At 42.5% G+C, this 14,151-nt stretch overlaps 1 protein-coding gene across 2 annotated transcripts in view; it reads left to right on the top strand.

The window, feature by feature from the left end:
• Positions 1-14,151, top strand: part of STK39 (serine/threonine kinase 39) — a 218,150-nt gene that overhangs the window by 195,726 nt on the left and 8,273 nt on the right. The window lies entirely within an intron of this gene.

Genomic DNA, 14,151 nt, shown 5'->3' with positions numbered 1-14,151 from the left:
AGAAAAGAGAAAGTTGGCTTCACTGATTTTGGAATTTGGATTCCAAAAGGAATTTTTTATTTTGCTTTATAATGTAACTGCCATTTTTCCCTGAAATCAAATAGTTGGAGTAATTGCATACTAGCTCTTCTGTTGCATGTTGATGGTGATGATTACGGTATTTAAGTGCTTACTATGTGTCCAGCACTGTTCTAAGCACTGGAGTAGATACAAGTCAATCAGGTCAGATGCAGTCCCTGTCCCACATGGGGCTCATAGTGTAAGGAGGGAGAAGATCAATAGCCTTGTATGTTGGTTTACTCGGTCTATTGTTGGAAGTGATTTTCCACGTGGATTATTCATTGAGTTGTTTTGTTGGCTGGAGTTCATGGAGAAGGCCAGTCTTAAACAGTAAATATGAATATGAATATTTATGTGAATATAAATATGAATATATCCTTATATCCCTGTTTTTTTTCTCTCCACATGCTACTCTGTTATAGCATTGGAGGTTTATGGCCTAGCAAATAGAAAGCAGAATCTACAGTCATTTTTCCCCACGTTATTCTGGAAAGAGTTTATTCATTTTTTTATTTCATAATTTCTCATTTCTTGGTATATTCTGATATCCCTTACTTAGACACAGCCAACTCAAGCCACCTTTTCAAATAATTTGCAAGTAATTTTTGAGTAAATCATTGTGGCCTCATCTGCAACTGAATTCTTTGGAACCTGGGAGAATAAATATTTAGCTAGTGGAGGGTAGTAATGGGTGTTAGTATGCCAAATGTCGTTTGGGTAGGGGAAATCTTTGAGCCCAATCTCCAAGTCTGCCTTGTGGTATCCCATGTATCAGCCGCTTGTAAGGGGTCACAGCCTCTCTTCCTTGGCTTGTGTTTTATAAAGTCTCAACTACAACTTGGTTATGAGGAGAGAGTGGCAAGATGGGCCTGTGTAGTGAATAATAATAATAATTATTATAATAATAATTGTGGCATGTGTTAAATGCTTACCCTGTGCCAGACACTTTACTAAGTGCTTGGGTGGACACAGGAAAATCAGGTTGGGTGCAGTCCCTGAACTGTGTCCAACCTGAATAGCTTTTATCTACCCCAGTGCTTAGTACAGTGCCTGGCTCATAGTAAGCGCTTAACAAAATGCCATTAAAAATGGTGGGGGATACCTTACAATTCCCTACAGCATGTTCTTTTGATTTACTTCACTCACCAGCATTTCCTGAGCTCCCTCTCAGGGCCGACCTCCATCTTGTGCACTGAGAGAAATTAGGAAGCAGAAAAAAAGACCCAGTCCCTATCCTTGAGGAACTAGATTTAGACCCTTCAGCTGTCTTGGCTCCTCGGCGATCTCCTGATCGGCTCTCCAGCTTTCAGCCTGCTGCTGGCTTCTTTTTTCCCCCCTTAAACCTTTTAGAACCAATACATGACTTCTCATATTAAATTCTGTTATGGGACAACAGGAGGTTTTAATCTTCCGCTACCAGAGTTTAAAATAAACCCTACTAGATCTCCAGTTGGGGAAACTTTGATCAAGATTTTCTGTTGTTTAATAGTCTGCTTGTTTACATCAGTGTCTAATGGATGATTGATGCATTGGTCTTCCTTTGATTTGTTACGCAGAGCTCTCTGCAATTTTTAAAACTCCCTGTCTGAGGTGAATGTATAAATAAAGCCAAACTGAGTTAAGTGGCCATCTATTTGCCTTTGCTTTGAAAAACCAACGTTGCTTCTGGAATATGTTAGGAGGAATATGTTACTTCAGAAGCAGATTAAGCTGTCATTTCTTTGAGAGATGTGAACCTCCCGAAGTCCCATGTGCGCCATCTTGTCTGTGCCGGAATACGGACCTACATTTGGACTCTGAAGTGCACAGAGCAGATCCTCTGTCAACTTAGAACTCCATGCCCTCTAATCTGTCAGCCACACTAGCTGGAAATGAATCCAGTCAGGCTTACCAACAGGAAAATAAGACGTGTCTGGAGAAAGAATTTTGTCCTCCATTATTTTTTTCGGCTGAGGGTTTTTGTTTTCCTACATCTCTCCATTTTGGTACGTCATACCCTAAAGGGAGTTTTTCAGGCAATTTCAATTTTTGCCTGTATTTGTAGAGCGGAGAATGTGCAGGAAGATGATGTGAAAGTAAGTAAACAGATGGTTACTACAGTTGGCCACAACTGCATGGAACTGGATTCTTAAATTCAGTTATTTGAAAATCCCCACTGCTTCTATCCAGTGACCTGACTACATCAAATGATTCTAGTGTCCAAAAAATTGTCCTTTTAGGAGCCAAAAGGACCCAGAAGTTTCATCAAGAAAATAGCCCTCCCGTGGAGCTCAACTTTGCTGCCAGCCAGCAGTGAAACTTGTCCACTAGATCATCATCATCATCAATCGTATTTATTGAGCGCTTACTATGTGCAGAGCACTGTACTAAGCGCTTGGGAAGTACAAATTGGCAACATATAGAGACAGTCCCTACCCAACAGTGGGCTCACAGTCTAAAAGAGGGAGACAGAGAACAAAACCAAACATACTTAACAAAATAAAATAAATAGAATAGATATGTACAAATAAAATAAATAAATAAATAGAGTAAAAAATATGTACAAACATATATACATATATACAGGTGCTGTGGGGAAGGGAAGGAGGTAAGATGGGGGGGGATGGAGAGGGGGACGAGGGGGAGAGGAAGGAAGGGGCTCAGTCTGGGAAGGCCTCCTGGAGGAGGTGAGCTCTCAGCAGGGTCTTGAAGGGAGGAAGAGAGCTAGCTTGGCGGATGGGCAGAGGGAGGGCATTCCAGGCCCAGGGGATGACGTGGGCCGGGTGTCGATGGCGGGACAGGCGAGAGCGAGGTACGGTGAGGAGATCAGCGGTGGAGGAGCGGAGGGTGCGGACTGGGCTGTAGAAGGAGAGAAGCGAGGTGAGGTAGGAGGGGGCGAGGTGATGGAGAGCCTTGAAGCCCAGGGTGAGGAGTTTCTGCCTGATGCGCAGATTGATTGGTAGCCACTGGAGATTTTTGAGGGGGGAGTGATATGCCCAGAGCGTTTCTGGACAAAGATAATCCGGGCAGCAGCATGAAGTATGGATTGAAGTGGAGAGAGACACGAGGATGGGAGATGAGAGAAGGCTAATGCAGTAGTCCAGACGGGATAGGATGAAAGCTTGAATGAGCAGGGTAGCGGTTGGGATGGAGAGGAAAGGGCGGATCTTGGCAATGTTGTGGAGCTGAGACTGGCAGGTTTTGGTCATGGCTTGGATGTGAGGGGTGAATGAGAGAGCGGAGTCGAGGATGACACCAAGGTTGCGGGCTTGTGAGACGGGAAGGATGGTAGTGCCGTCAACAGAGATGGGAAAGTCAGGGAGAGGGCAAGGTTTGGGAGGGAAGACAAGGAGTTCAGTCTTCGACATGTTGAGCTTTAGGTGGCAGGCAGACATCCAAATGGAGATGTCCTGAAGGCAGGAGGAGATGCGAGCCTGGAGAGAGGGGGAGAGAGCAGGGGCAGAGATGTAGATCTGGGTGTCATCAGCGTAGAGATGATAGTTGAAGCCGTGGGAGCGAATGAGGTCACCAAGGGAGTGCGTGTAGATCGAGAACAGAAGGGGACCAAGCACTGAACCTTGGGGAACCCCCACAGTGAGAGAATGGGAGGGGGAGGAGGAGCCTGCAAAAGAGACTGAGAAAGAACGACCAGAGAGGTAAGAGGAAGGGGAGAGCAGCTTTGTGTTCAATAAATGAGATTTTGCTGTCTTCAATAGCACCAGAATAATCTCCCCTGATTTATACTCTCCAACTCTGTGTATGCATCCTAAGGTCTTGTTTGTCCTTTTCACCGCAGTCAAACAGTGTGCAGCTATTTCTTTTCCCGTAGTGCATTATTGATGATCACCCCCAAGTCAGTATCTCTATCTTGCTGCTGTTTTGTATCCTGCATCCTTCTGATTCGTTTCTGTGCCTGGACTCATTAGCTCCCTGCATGAGTCCCTTATCCTGATCATTGGAGAAATGATACCTAGTTCTGGACTTATCAACATCTCTATTTATATTGGGAGCCACTGCAGCGAGCCATATAACGACCTGACTGTATGCTCTCTTATCTCTTTCCCAGCCAGAAATGTTTTGTTTTCTCTATCCATTTTACATCCCTGCAGCCAATGCGCAATCTATTTCTACCATTCTGTAGCAGTGTTTTCTGCTCTTAAAAGTGTAAATCAGTCTGTTTATATAGTAGAATGTCAAATACTGAAATCCAGCATAATTGTATCCTCTCTTTTATTCTTATCTACCAGCCGGGTAATGTGTGCCATACATTTAAGCAAATTTGGTAACCTTAATCTTTCTTTGATGAAATCCCGGTGCCTGTCCCTTCATAAATAATGTACCCTGAATGTTGATACTATTCTCCCATATCAGAATTTTCAGTATCTTCACCAGGACTACACTTTCTCATTTGGATTCCTTTTGTTTCTCTGTCAAGCAAAAGAAATGCATTAGCCACTCTTCAGTCAGTCCTTTGTCCCTCCTTTCTCCTGAGTGAGCCTAAAGATCTTCACCACGAAGCTTTCTTTTCCCTTGCCACACTCTCAAATGGTTCCCATCCAGAGAGCTTTTTCATCGGGTCTTGAATATCTGTGCTGGGGGAAATGGTCCTTCAGTTCATTTAAGGTTGGCCTCAGCCCCATTCAAGTAAGTTTGAAGTTCTCTAAACCAATCCATTTGGGGCTCAGCCTGGTGGTGCTGGACATGGAACTAGAGCTAGAGAAATCTATGTAACGAAGGCTCATGACTTGGGGGATAAGCCCTGCAGTGTATAAGAGCAGCTAAAGTCAAGGATGTTCCATGTGTTTCCCCAAACACTGTGGCTTAGGTAGGAACAAGGCAAAGTGTCTTTTTCAGTGTTGCAGTGACTGGGAGATTAATAATAATACTAGTATTAATAATTGTATACAAGTATTTTTCTCTTTGCCAAGCATTGTGTTAAGTCTCTGTCCTGCATGGGGTTCACAGTCTGAGGAGGGACTACAGATATTTAATCCCCAGTCTATAAATAAGGAAACTGAGGCACCAAAAAGTTAGGTGTCTTGCCAATCATCATCATCAATGGTATTTATTCTGTGCTCCCTGTGTGCAGAGCACTGAACTAAGCACTTGTGCTGGGGGGTCACAAGCAGGCAAGTGTCTGAGCCAGGTTTAGAACCCAGGTCTCCTGACTTCCAGGCATGTTCTCTTTCCACTAGGCCATATGGCTTGTGATAGTAGTCTACTAGTAGACTAGTACACTGTCCATATGAGGGACAGGGTCCAATCTGAGCATCTTGTAGCTATCCCAGCACTTGGCACATAGAAAGCACATAATAAAAATTATCGTGATTATTATTAAATTTTAAAATGTTTTTGAAAGGCTTGTTTGGAGCCATTGAAATTCAGTGATTGTGTTTCAAAAATTCCAAGACTATTTTAGAAAAAAATCACACGTCATGCAAGACTTCAGAACTCTAAGTTAAAATGTGATTGAAGCCCTTTCTTAGGGAGATCTTTGATTTTTAGACAAGGCCCTTTTCCAAAGTTTCTGGTTCAGAACGTTACATTCGCAAAGAGGAGCCATATTTTTCCTGTACTGGTAGATCCTCAGAGGGCAGGTGCTGCTGGATTAGTAATGTAAGAAATGCTGTTCCCAGAACACGCCATTGGTCCAGTTTTGCATGTGCGGTTTTGTTTCCTGACCTGAAGAGTCATTTGAAGCATTGGTGTTCCTCAGGAGGTGGAATTCCATCTACTAACTGGACCACCTTCTTCTCTATTAGCACTGTAGCAGGAAACTACCTGGAAAAGCCTAATGGATAAGGCTCTTGACTTCATAAGTCAGGCAACCAACATTAAACACAGTGTGCATTAAGCATTATCAGTAGTGATGAATTTTATTTAAGCTTTCAAAGAGCTACAGAATTATCCTCTAAAATGATTCTAATTGTCAGCCAAAACTATCGTATAAGGTAATTTAGTATTGTCATTTTCACTTTCTGGCCGCAGAGTCTGAGGCAAAGAGAGATTAGGTAAAACTTAACTGAGGTCACAAAGTATAAAAGCCTGGTGTGAATTTATGTTCTCTTCTCTAAGCTGCTTCTTGATCCATTGAGTCATGCTGACTCCCCTGTGGTAGGCCAATCCTCAGATGAAGCTCTTTGTTTTTTAAAGAGAAGCAGCTTTCCACTGCATTTGGTCAGGGAACTGCCTGAAAAACCCATGTTTTTGTTCATTTGGGCAGCTAAGAAGGAGGACAGACTAAGCTGCACTCAGTTCCACTTGCCCATTGGTCAGGATGTTGGAAATGTTACTGTTTGGAGTGGAGCCACCAGACTTCAGTCTCAGAAAGTTTCAGGTTCTCTCTGTGCTTTGTGCTTATGCCAGATGGCTCTGCCTCAGTTGACTGGTTTGGCTCTGTGATCTAAATAGCATTCTTCATATTACTGTATTTACTGTCTCATTAATTTTAGCTCTTCCCGAACTTTTCCCTGTTCGGAAGCCATTAGGGTTAAATTTCAAGCTGTGTGGAGAATTTCAACTAACTAACCACGGTAGTTTTTGACACTGGAGAAACAAAACTTCTGCCGAAGATAGCTAAAGGTGATTAACAAGCAGCTCTGGCTCTTGTGATGCTTCTGGAGTATTTTGTATTGAGATTTTTTTTTTATTTGAGGGGGAGATTGTCCCTAATGCATTCTGTTTCTGACTTGAATCCATTAGGTTTAGCTGTCTTCTGAATTTTCCACATGATTTGATACTAAAATTGCAAATAAGACTTAAAAACGTAATTCTGCAAAAAATGTCATAGTTTCAAAAAGTTGGTTGTAATGTTGGTTCTTCAGCAATCATTGTTACAAAGCTGACCATTACATCGATGCCTTATGTCTTGCTTGCAACTGTTACTAAGTCAGAATACGTCCTTTTCAAGTTATTACTTTCATGTAAGTGGAACATCCAATACCATATAGTGATTTCAGACTTATGGTTGAAATACATTGGAGAGCAATATTTTATGTTGTGTTTGCACTCTTATTCAAGGTAAACTTCCCTTTGGCTGTGCTATTAGATTTGCCATCATGGTATCAAAGTCTGCCTAACAGTCTATCTCCAGGGGTGGTATTTCCTGATTCTCAGCAATTCTTTACAATGTGGACTACTTCTACTACTGCCTGTTGTTCTAGGCAACAACTGTCTTCACACTTACTCAAAGGTAGGAATAAGTGAATATTTTTCATGACGGAGAAATGGAAATAGTGAGATCCCCCAGAGATCAGTGCTATGCTTGGCTTTAACACCTTCTTAATTGTAGTAGTAGTAGCAGCAGCAGTAGTGGTATTTACAGAGGGCCTACAATGTACTGTGCACTATGCTAAGTGTTAAGTGTTTGAGAAAGTACAAGAGAATGTGGATGTGGTTCCCCCCCCCCCCCCCCCCCCCTTCTGGTGTAGAAGAGGCAGAGAAGATGGAGTGTGCAGTGAAATCACCAAGCTTGCATTTGACACTGTGAATTACTGGACAGATAGGAATATATTACCTAACTATCTCTTGGAGCTGAGTGGGTAGAAAAGAGGCCAGTGCGCTTTAAAGTGAGCAAGTGCAAGGGAATAGATATAGGGAAAAATAATCCAAATTTCCACTCCTTGAAGAGGGGCTCTGAGTTCTTAGCTGTGACCCAGAAAAGAGCTCTCAGAATCATTTTTAATGATTCTTTTAAACCATCAGTCCAGGGTGCAGCAGCGGCCAAAGAGACCGGCCAGTACCATTAGACAGAGGGAAGCCCACGAAGAACAAAACATTTAGCCGCTTTATAAAACCAGAGTTCACTATCTACTTGCTTTGCAGGGATTTTAAGACTATGCACTTTCCTTGATTCTCTCAAAGTATGCCTAGGCCTCTGTTAAATTAATGAGGCTACACTGTAAGCTCATTGCATTGTACTCTTCCACGTGCTTAGTACAGTGCTTTGCACGCTGTAAGCAACCTAATAAATGCCATTGATTGATTGATAAGAAGCAGCACAGCCTAGTGGAAAGATCACAGACTTGGGCGTCAGAGAACCTAGTTCTAATCCTAGCTTTTCTGCTTGCTTATATGACCTTAGATGAGTCACTTCTTTGTAAAATGAGACTGTGAGCTCCTTGTGGACAAGGATTGGTCCACCTACCCATATCGAACTCTCCCTAGTCCTTAGTACAGTGTTTATTATTATTATTATTATTTTAAGTGCATACTATGCATCAAACACTGTTCTAAGAGCTGAGGTAGAACCAAGTTAATCAGGTCAAACACAATCCCTGTCCTACATGGCACTCACAGTCTAAGGAGGAGGGAGAACAGGCCTTCTCTGTAAAATCCCCATTTTACGGAGAGGAAACTGAAGCCCATTGAAGTGAAATGACCTGTCTAAAGTCACACAGCAGGGAAGTGGCAGAGTTGGGGTTAGAACCCCAGTCTAATGGCTCCAAGACCTGGGCTTTTGCCACTAAGTGATGCTGCTCCTCCTCCTACGAAACACACTAAGTATTCCATGAGAAGCCATGAGAAGCAGCATGGCTCATTGGAAAGAGCCCGGGTTTTGGAGCCAGAGGTCATGGGTTCAAATCCCGGCTCTGCCAATTGTCAGCTGTGTGACTTTGGGCAAGTCACTTCACTTCTCTGGGCCTCAGTTACCTCATCTATAAAATGGGGATTAAAACTGTGAGTCCCCTGTGGGACAACCTGATCACCTTGTAACCTCCCCAGCGCTTAGAACAGTGCTTTGCACATAGTAAGAGCTTAATAAATGCCATCATTATTATTATTATTATTTGATAAATACCAATGATAGGCTGATGATTCAATGCCTCTTCTCCTTCCTATTTAGACTGTGAGCCCCATATAGGTCAGTGACCGTTTCTGACCTGATTATCTTGTATCTACCCGAGCACCATAGCACATCATAATAGTAATTGTGGTGTTGGTTAAATGCTTAGTATTACTACAGACTTGTCCCAATTGCTGCCCTCAAGGAGATTTCAGTGAATTGGAGAGAGTAGTTTTCATAAATCTTGGCTGAAATGTGAGCAAATGCAAATAAGTTTCTAAATAGGTTGTAGTGATGGCTGCTGAAGAATATTATTTTCTTCATTATCTTCTTGTTCCCCAGCATTTGTGTCTCTGTATTTGGCCTGTGGCTGGGAAATTGGTGCTGTTTCCCATTGAGGACATTTTCTTCTCTCCTTTGGAAATGTTGTTGAAGCAAGGGAAATATGTCCATTTTCAACTTAGGGTCACTAGTTAGAAAATATACATATAGAGTGTGTATTTGGTATGAACACTATCTTTTTATCACAAAACACCTGTCTTTCTGGTGAATGGACAGGCTATGAGCTATAAATAGCCCCTTTAAGAGTATTAAGCCAGAAACTCAGCCAGCAGCCACGTGTCCAAGCTGGAAGGTGAAATACTGCTGCCAAAGATGCCAAAACCATTAACACTGCAGTGAATGCGTATTAAATGTTTTTAATAAGGCATGAGGAAATGTGATGGAAATATATGACTATGTACACTTGGCTGGTTTTTAGATTTTCAGGTTTGAGGTTCGTAGGTTTTCTAAATCTATGACTGCCCATGTGTTCCCAGGGAGAAAAAACTTCATTTTTGCAGAAACTCCTCAGGTCATTAGCAGAATAGCTCCAGCCCCCTTTTCTCTTGCTCCTCCATTCAAGAAATCACTCTGGTAAAAAGGACTTGGAAAACACAGCAGCTTCAAGATGGATAACCAGGAAGGCTTTCTCAGTTGCCTGAGTAGCCTGGTGGAAAGGACTCTACCCTGAACATAGAAAACTTCCTTAGGAAAATCTAAGGATGGCTGAATCTGCCAAGATCTGGGGGACTTGAAATATCCTCAGTAGTCACGTCCCCGTCTGTATGATTATGATCTTCACACTTCCCCGTCTGTATGATTATGTATGTTTTCTGTAGCATTTCATATGTGTATTCATGCATACAGGGAATGGTGTGCATTTCTAAGATGTTGAATCTTGCCCCACCATTTAAACTGCTAGCTCCCTGAAGGCAGGGAAGCCGTCTCCCTTTAATTCTGCAGCCATGGAGCATGGTGTAGCGGAAAGAGATTGGATGTGGGAGTCAGGAGTTTTTGGTTCTAGGCTTAGCTCTGCTGCTTGTGATTTTGGATTTAATGTCACTGTGCCTCAGTTTCCTCAACTGTAAATTGGGAATTCAATACCCGTCTTCCTTCTACTTAGCAAATGAGTCCAAATGGGAGAGAGATTATGTCCCACGTAATAATTATCTTGTGTCTACACAGTCCTTAGTATAGTGCTTGCCACATAGTAATCATTTAATAAAAGACATCATTATTGAAGCACTTTTAATTGCAGTCCTCAGGCTTGGGTTCAGTAAAGGGATTTTGGTTGATCCTGAGATCAGGTGGCTTTGCAGTTGGAGTGCTTAAAGAATGACACTTTGGATGTAGCTCAGAATATTTGAGCTTTTACAGAAATACCTGGAGCTTTCCTGGTACACTTTGCTTATTCCTTCCTTTGGTTTTTGCTGGAAAATTATCTTAATGTATTTAATTTGAGCTATCAACCCACAGGACAAGAGTGCCGGGTGGATTTTTGTGAAATACGCTAATGTCTAAGGAGAAAAGTGTGCCTCGAGACTAATTGTTAGAAATAGAAATGTGCCAAGTGTAAGCAGTCATTGTGGACCTGCTGCTATCCTGCCAGTCTAAAAGTGGGTGAGAACAATAGTGAGCAGTGCCAGTGACTGACGTTTCATTGACAGATTATCTCATCCTGGTTCTTGATGGGCGATCTGGGGTCATGTGTGGGGCAGGGATGGGGAGGAAGGCTGGTTTTCTGCATCAAATAATGAATTTCCACCCTGCAGCCCAGTGTACTGTTGCTCCAGTAGGTTTGTTAAAAAAAAAAAATCCAAGACTGGTAATTGTCCACTCATCTCTGCCTAAATAAAATCCTTACCATCAGCTATAAAGCACTCAATCAGCTCTCTCCCTTCCACCTTATCTTGCAGATTTCCTACTACAAACCAGTACAGTCCACTAACTTTGATCCTCCAGTGGCATCGTGCTCATCTATCTTCAGTCTCATCTATCCTGCTACTGACCCTTTTTACCAATCCTCCCTCTGGCCTGGCATTCCCTCCCCCTCGTATCCGACAGATGATCACTCTTGCCACCTTAAAGTCGCATCTTCTCCAAAAGGCCTTCCCCAACTAATTATTCATTCATTCATTCAATCGTATTTATTGAGCGCTTACTGTGTGCAGAGCACTGTACTAAGTGCTTGGGAAGTACAAGTAGGCAACATACAGAGACAGTCCCTACCCAACAACGGGCTCACAGTCTAGGAGGGAAGACAGACAACAAAACAGAACTGGTAGACAGGTGTCAGAATCGTCAGAATTAAAGCTATATGCACAACATTAACAAAATAGAATAGTAAATATGTACAAGTAAAATAAATAGAGTAATAAGTCTGTACAGATATATATATATATATATACAAGTGCTGTGGGGAGGGGAAGGAGGTAGGGTGGGGGGGATGGGGAGGAGGAGAGGAAAAAGGGGGCTCAGTTTGGGAAGGCCTCCTGGAGGAGGTGAGCTCTCAGTAGGGCTTTGAAGGGAGGAAGAGAGCTAGTTTGGTGAATGTGTGGAGGGAGGGCATTCCAGGCCAGGGGAAAGACGTGGTCCGGGGGTCAACGGCGGGACAGGCAAGAACGAGATACAGTGAGGAGGTTAGCAACAGAGGAGTGGAGGGTGCGGGCTGGGCTGTGGAAAGAGAGAAGGGAGGAGAGGTAGGAGTGGGCAAGGTGATGGAGAGCATTGAATTCGAGAGTGAGGAGTTTTTGCTTGATTTGTAGGTTGACAGGCAGCCACTGGAGACTAATCCCTCTTTCCCCTATTCCCTCTCCCTACAGTATTGCCTATGAACTTGGTTCTGTTCTCTTTAAGCACTTGGTATTCATCCCACCCTCATCACACAGCACTTAAGGACATAGCCATAATTTATTTTCATGTCTGTCTCCTCTTCTAGACTGTAAGTTCCTTATGGGCAGGGAATGTAGCTACTGACTCTATTTTATTGTACTCTCCCAAGTGTTTAGTACAGTGCTCTGTGTATACTAAGTGCTTAGTAAATACCTCTGATTGGGAGTGGAGAGAGTTTATTGAGTAAACCAGGCGAAGCCGGGAGCAGGGATCTGAAAGGAGAGAGCTGTTGGCAGTCACTCAGCTTACAGGTTCCAGTCAGCAGAGTGGGGATTTTTGCTTTCTGAGCACTCACTTCAGAAACCCTAAATAGGCAGCAGCCCCCAGCCCTCTCCAATCCACTTTCCAGGTAAAGAGAATTTTTATTTTTGAAATCCAGGTGCACAGTTTGCCGGGGAGTTACAGAGCTCACCCTTCCCTTTAATGAGCCTTTCTACTGGAAAAAAATTACCATCACTCTGAATTTTATGTGGTGTCAGATGAAGGTATTTTATAGCACTTTGCAACAAATTAGAATCAAGTAAATTGAAAATAAGTCTAGCAGCTGGGTTAAGTAATCAGGTAAGTGGCCAGTTTTGGTATTTTTCACTTTGAGCCGATTAAAGATCATTTGAATTTCTAATGTTCCTGAGGTGCAGATTCACAATTGAACAACTTGCTTTTTAGGATAATTGTCCTAAACAGGTAATCTTGCCTTCCAATACCCAGCTTGCATATCCTGGACCACCTGGCCAACCAGTCTCAGTGCATGGAGGTTATATTGAGAATGATATACGATCACAATCTAGGGTTGTATATCGGCAGGTAGGACCTAGCTCAATTTTGGGATGAAGCATCTGAAACCGACTGGAGACTGATGGCCCAGAACGAACCAGTAAATTGTCAGCATCGGTCAAAAGGCTGTTGGATATTGAGAAGTAAAATTTAAATGGAGCCTTTATAGCAGCTGGTGAAATTTGCCAAAATCAGAGAACCCATTAGGACACTTTATTTTTTGGAGAAAATTAATGCTGCAATTTCTATCCTGTCCAGTCAGGATGTTCTGACATGAAAATATTGGTTTCTGGAGCCAGCCGGGCTGTTAGCTCCAGGAGACTGGGCTCCCAGCAGGAAATAACCAGTGGATTTTACTATCAGAAATGAACAGTGAAGTGCACATGGAGCCTCAGATAAAATACTGGTCGGTGACTCCTTGCACCTTATGAGTGCTTAGGTTACAAAAAAGGAGTATATGTGTGTGCGATTGAGAGGGAGATTGGATGGAGAGAATTTGAACAATAAGTACCTCCTCACAATGCAGAGTGGGAGGAAGAACTAGAGTTTGAAATAGATATATTGTAATTAAAATTTTATAGGCAATTTATAGGCAAAATCTAGATTAAAAGTAGGGTACACTGAAGATTACTATAATAACTATCAAATAGAAGAAGTTAGTTCTTGGTAGCTCATCTGTAGGCTGTAAACTCATAGTGGGCAGAGAACGTGCTTACCAGCTCTTGGGTACTGTATTCTCCCAAACGCGTAGTACACTGTTCTGCACACAGTAAGTGCTCAGTAAATACCATTGAATGATTGATTGACCAATGTGCGATAAGACTTGGTGCTGCTGATTTCATTTCGGTCGACCTTCAGGTCGAACTTCAAATAGATTTTCTTCTCTTGTAGGCTTGCTTTCTATTTAAAACTTCAGAGGGTTGCTGCTGTAGCATATAAATTATTGGCACCTACAGCTGTGTTTTTTAAGAATCTAATTATATAACGGAAGAATAGTTTCTCCTTAGAGGAACCAAAATTACAATGAGGTTAGTTTTTTTTTTTCATTTCTTTCCCTAGTTTCTCCATCTATTAACATTTAACAGATGGGAAAATTGGGGTCCATAGTTATTAATGTCAAAGCAAAACAATAATCTGTGGTCACTGTAGGCTTTGATTAATCCAAAAGCATCCTCCAGAGAGAGAGGGCAGGAAGAGGGCTTTTCCATTAAACTTCCCAGGGCATCCAGACTTGTATTTGTTCTGTGTTTTGGTAGAGTCTAAACATTCCTGAGAGGTATGGGGCATACTGCTCTGAAACGGTTCCAGCACTATAAAGTAATACAGTGTCAACTGACAGC

Source organism: Tachyglossus aculeatus, chromosome 9, assembly GCF_015852505.1.
Source record: "Tachyglossus aculeatus isolate mTacAcu1 chromosome 9, mTacAcu1.pri, whole genome shotgun sequence".
Taxonomy (NCBI): domain Eukaryota; kingdom Metazoa; phylum Chordata; class Mammalia; order Monotremata; family Tachyglossidae; genus Tachyglossus; species Tachyglossus aculeatus.
Note: the sequence above shows the minus strand (reverse complement) of the source record. Positions and strands in the feature narration are given on the sequence as shown.